Here is a 6,000-nt window from a genome sequence, read left to right on the forward strand (position 1 = left end):
CACCATTGGTGGAAATGTAAACTGGTGTAGCCACCCTGAAAAACAATGTGGAGGTTCCTCGAAAAGTTAAAAATAGCACTACAGTAATTGCACTACTAGGTATTTATCCAAAGGATACAAGTGGTGATTTGAAGGGGCACCTGCACCCCAATGTTTATAGTAGCAATTTCCACAATAGACAAACTACAGAAAGAGGCAGATGCCCATCAACGAATGAATGGATAAAGAAGATGTGGTATTTATACAATAGAATATTACTCAGCCATCAAAAAGAATGAAGTCTTGCCGTTTTAACACTGTGGTTGGGACTAGAGGGTGTTATGTTAAGCAAAATAAGTCAGTCAGAGAAAGACAATTTATCATATGATCTCACTCATATGTGGAATTTAAGAAACAAAACAGATAGACATAGGAGAAGGGAAGGAAAAATAAAATAAGATGAAAACAGAGAGGGATGCAAACCATAAGAGACTCTTAACTTTAGGAAACAAATGGAGGTTTGCAAGAGGGGAGAGGGGTAAGAGGATGGAGTAACTAACTGGGTGATGGGCATTAAGGAGGGCATGTGATATAATGCACACCGGGTGTTGTATGCAACTGATGAATCAATAAATTCTACCCCAGAAACTAAAAAAAGAGAGAGAGAGAGAGAGAGAGAGAGAGAAAAGAAAGGAAATCTCCAGTGACCTCAAACACACAATACAGAATATGCTAGAATGGAAAACAAGACACACCAAACCAGCCTGTCTTGAGAAAAGCCTGAATGTGTTCGGTATATTTCCTTGATGTGGAACATACAGAGTGGTCCCTTCTGGTTTTCTCAAGAAATGGATGGGTCAGTTCTCAAATTCTAATCTTTGCATTCAAAGAAGCTGGGTGAAACCAAAACTCTGGACCTCAGAGAGTCTTTCTCACTGGGAGCTAGAAAGTACCCAGGCATGGGAGGCCCCCTGAGTCAGTTCAAGAGTTTCATGTTGTTTGTTGCTTGGAATCTCCAATTGTCCCGCTAGTAACTTAGTCAAATGTATGTGTACACACACACATGTATACACACATACACATGTGTACACATATACAAAACACATGCATGCATGCACACACATACACACTACATACATACACATATGCACACATATACGCATACACATAGACAGAGACACCTAAACACACATGCACATATGCACACACACATACCCACACACATGCATACCCTCTCTCAAAGAAGAAAGGATCTTAAACAGACTTCCAGAGCTCTTCCCAGCTGCTTGCAGACTACAAAGACTGTATTGGCTAGGTGTGGAAGGTAAAGGAAAATGGGCGGATTAAGTTCTCTTTCCATAACAAAGCAATTTCTTGCAAGTCTCTGCACCAGGAAGGCAGAGAAGACACATCAGATGGTTTCATGAACTTGGGCTGATCTCAGAGTACACAGGAGCCTGGATTAGATCACCTGCCATCAACCCTTCCTGTCTTAAACATGAGATCCCCCCTATCCCACCCTCATCCCCATCGGTGAAGTCACTAAGAGGAAAGTAGCCCCCCTGAGTTATGGAAAAACTGTAGGCAGCATTGATGAAAGTGCTGAGACAGGTGACCTAGTGTGATGTTTCAGGAAGTTCATTTGTCCCATTTATAGATGTGGACATTAAGGCTTATAGGGTAGAGATATTGCTACCCTTCCTGGTGCCAAGCCAGGAGGAAGAAAAAAGTGCCTGACTAAAGTTGTGTCTTAAGAGCCAAAACAGCCATGCAGAGGCGTGGGAAACAAAATAATTCAACCAGTTGTTTGCATCCTGTGGGCGCAACCAGCTAGTGGGGTAACCTTTCATTTTGTGACCAGGTACAGAAGCATTCGGTGGGGCAGCCTAGGTCAGCTAAGCTCACCACAAGGTCCCCCATCTCCTACCTTCTCTCCTCTCCTTCCCAGAGCCCAGCTGTAATTCAGCCCAAGGGCTGGCTGCTTGGAAGTCAAGACTCTATAAACCCAGCCTCTTTCTGTGAAGGAGCGCTCTGGTGTCTCTGGGTCCTCGTGGTCCCTGAGTGGTGTGGGACAACATGTGTCTGCCCACGGGTGCAAGGTCTGGCTGCACATCCCCCGAGAAGGACAGGACTGGAAACTACTGCTCCTTTTGGGGGTCCTGCAGGAAATGCCACACTGTCTTGTTTTATGTCGCCCACGGTGCCCCAAATACTCACTAATAGGAAACGTGGGTGAGCATCTCGCATGTCCCCCTTGCTAGCTCATATCTTGGAAAGAACAGAAATCAATAGTGACCTGTTATCCACCTGTCCAAAATAACTCTGGGGAAATTTCAGAATGAGGCAGGAAAGGACTCTATGCAGCCTCTCTTGGATGGCGATGAGGAGGGACCTGAGGACGCCTTGTCCTACCCCATCAGAGACCAGTTTTTAGGGGTTTGACAATCAGGCTGGGGTTGTCCCCCCACCTGCCCCTCCTCTGTGTTTCGTCATGTCACCGAAGAGGCTCTGCAGCCTATGGCACAGAGAGATCCTACCTGGATTAAGTCAAGGGTTTACGGGAGCTGGTCTGTGTGTTTTCGAGAGCAACGCAAAAATGTACTAGAAAACCCTGATAATGTGTCTCCTACACAGAATCAGAGCCAGGGCAAGAGGAGGGAGAGGGAGACGGACTGTCTGTCGTGCCGAGGATTTATATGCTCTGTCTACATTTTCAACAAGTGATTTTTCCATTCCTGGTGGAGTGTCGTGTGAGGGTCACTGAGCCAGTCCTCAGGCACCGGGAAAAACACAGACCCAAACAGAAAGAGCGTCTGGGCTCGGGCCACTGGCCGGCCGATGCCAAGACAGGACTGAGTCGGCTCCGTGCGTGTTTTTCCCTCCTTCCTATGTTGTGTTTGCTTCTCCACAGAGTTACAAGCTCCTTGTGGGGGACACTCTGTCAGCCCAGCTTCCCACTGTGTCTCCAGCTATGAGAGCCAGGCCTGGTACGCAGCAGGTGCTAGGTGCCTGAGTGAGTGAGTGGTTATTTCATCCCAAGAGGACACGGTTGCCCAGAGAGAAAGAACGTAGGCCCACGGCCTCATGGCCATTAGATCATCTGCACAGATGAGCCTGTGAGGTTGTTTAGTGATGCTGAACCATACGGAGAGATCGGAGGTGGAGGCGGCATCCCTACAGACCAGAATTCAAACCCCTGCTCTGCCATCTACCAACTGCATGATGTTGGGAGAGTTTTAAAATCTCTGTTCCTGGGGCACCTGGGGAGGGGGGGCTCTGTCGGTTAAGCATCTGCCTTTGGCTCAGGTCATGATCTCAGGGTCCTGGGGTCGAGCCCTGAGTCAGGCTCCTTGATCAGCGGGAGTCTGCTTCTCCCTCTCATTCACACACTTTCTCTCTCTCAAATCAATCAATCAATTAATCAATCAATCTCTGTTCCTCAGTTTTCTTGTCTGTAAAGTGGGGAGAGGAATCGCACTGAACTCAGTGGTGTGCTGATTATAAAGTGCTTAGCACAGCAATTGGCACGCACAGCTGCTGAATGAGCATCCGTTCCCTTTACTCACACTTTCCTCCCTCGCCAGCAGGAAAATAAGCTGAACACAGGCCATTGACTGTAGAAGGGTAGTTGAGAGGGGTAGCTAGCAGGGGAGGTCCTTCTGGGGTGATGCCCAGTGGAGGGACGGCCTGTGGCAAGGCCATCCCACCTGCCCAGCCTAGCTCAGGGAGAAACAAACTCTAAAAGAGATGTGGCTGTGGTGATTTTTTTTTTTTTAACAGGCATGAGAGGGATATAGAACAAGGGATGCTCACTGCAACCTCCAAAAAGCAAACTCAGAAAGGCAGCCATTATCCCCATGTCCAAAGCACAGAGCTTGCATGACGCCTACTCTGGGACCCCATCACTCTCCTTCTCCTGCAACTGTGTCCTGACCAGGACAGTCCCACCTCCCAGCCTCAGGAGAGATGGGCAGGGTGGATGGAGGTGTGAGTAGAGAAGGGAAGTAGGAGGAGAAGGCAGGGAAGAGGCATGAAGCTGGAAGCAGGTGGCCAGGAGTGGAGGAGAGGTAAGGAGAAATTTGAGAGAGAATGGGGAGAGAGATCTAGGGCCACCATCCATCCTTTGAGCATGCACGTTTCCATCCTCAAATCAGGGACAGGCAAGGCAGAGGCAGTGAGGACACCCTCCCCTCCATCCACCCTCTGATACCTCCCATTCACTCCTGTGCAGATGTTTATCATGCCTTCCTGAGTGCAGAGAAGGTGCTGGAGACAGGATGGCGGGCAAAGCGGACACAGTCCATGGCTACTGGAGAAACACCTCACCTGTCACAGAAGTGCAGAATCTCAAGGTAGGAGATGATGGGAAGGGAAAGAAGAGGGCATGACCCAGCAAGCTGGGGGCCGGACGGGGGGCACATCCAAACTCCCTCGATTTGCTTCTCCATGACTTTCATTTTCTGAATGGCCAGCCCTTTTCCTCTGGAAAGAGGGGAAAAGAGCTATGTTGGACACTGGTGGTACCGGGGCCTGATCATCCGCCCTGAGGTAAAGAACTGCCTGGCCACGACTGCATGGCAGCGTCCCTGGGTCCCTGGGAAACTGAGGCCTGAAACTTGACTGGGACCTCACAACAAGTCCAAGGTGATGGTGAGACCTGAACTTGGGTCTTCCTGACTCAGGCGCTCAGGGACCTACTCTTTGGGGCTTTCTTTCCCCTACCAACCTTCCTGGGGGCCCTGGCCAGCTCGCTGGAGGGTTCCCGCTTCCCCAGCTCCACCTGCCATCCAGCCACAGCCCCTGTCCCAGGTGAGCACATGAGCAGGGGCCTAGGGAGCCTCAGAGATCCCCCACCCCTAGCCTGGTGGCAAGGGATTCCGGGCCCCCTCCTGGCCTTTGGCAGCAACAGGGAGGCAGGTTTCTTCCTCCTCCGCCCCCTCCAGAGAAGCAGGGCACTGCAGAGCGGCTGGCAAGCACAGAACCCACACCTGTGTGCCAGGTAGCACAGCTGCTTGTGTGAAACGTGATCTGTCCGCAGCACGCCAGGTCCAGTGTTGGACTCTGCAGGTTGGAGGAGGACTCCTTGAAGACAGCTCCCACCGCAGAGGCATCCTGCCCTCCCTACCCTCCCAGCCCAGCATCCGTTTGCTCCTCTTCTTTGCACTTTGCATTTCTGGCTGAGTTTGCCTTCCATGGCCTCCCGAGCAGTGAGAGTACGGGGCGGGGGTGGGGGTGGGGGGTTGACACCTCTGGTGGCTGCACCCAGCACCCGCAGTAATAAAGCTGCTTAGTGTGCCCTGGGCACTTTTCATCTTCAAAGCAGTGGTTGCCTCCTCATTCCAAGGCCTGCACATCTGGCTGAAACGCTTGTAGATGCTGGCGCGGACAGGGGACTACCTTTGCAGCCAGGGTGCCCGGGAGACCCCTAGAGGCATCCTGCGGATTGGCTCAGTATGCCCTGCCTCGGGTGGCCTCTCGTGCCTGGGGGGCTGGAGCAGCCTGAATCCCGAGTCCCGGGCTCCTCTCCTTGGGCACCGCAGAGACCGCCTGTTTCCTGCCAGAATTGCTTTCTGAGCCAGCCGTGGTCGACATGAACAATTAGCCTGCATATGGAAAAGGGAAAAGATAGGACATGGTGCAGGTGCTCCAGAGGGTGGGAGGGTAGGAGGAGGCAAAGAAGAAAAGAACAAATTGCTTCTGGAAATGAGCATCTTTTGCCAGAGGGCAATTTTGTGGGGGGATAACCCACAACCAATGATGAGGCATTTACCCTAATGGAACAGAAAAAAGGAGCTAAACTACCAAATGGCAGTGGATATCACAGGTGTGTCCACCGGCACCCAGCGCCCTAAGACCTTTGATGCATCAAACCCCTTTGGTGTGTGTGGGGGGGAGCCCCGCTAGGAAGTGAGAGGTCACTTCACACGACAGACCCAAATGCTTCCCATGGGTCACCTTGTTAATTCATTCAGTCTGTCCTCACTGCAACCTCACGCAGTCGTTTTAATTATTATCCCCAAC

This window comes from Canis lupus, chromosome 7 (genome assembly GCF_011100685.1).
Source record: "Canis lupus familiaris isolate Mischka breed German Shepherd chromosome 7, alternate assembly UU_Cfam_GSD_1.0, whole genome shotgun sequence".
Lineage (NCBI taxonomy): Eukaryota > Metazoa > Chordata > Mammalia > Carnivora > Canidae > Canis > Canis lupus.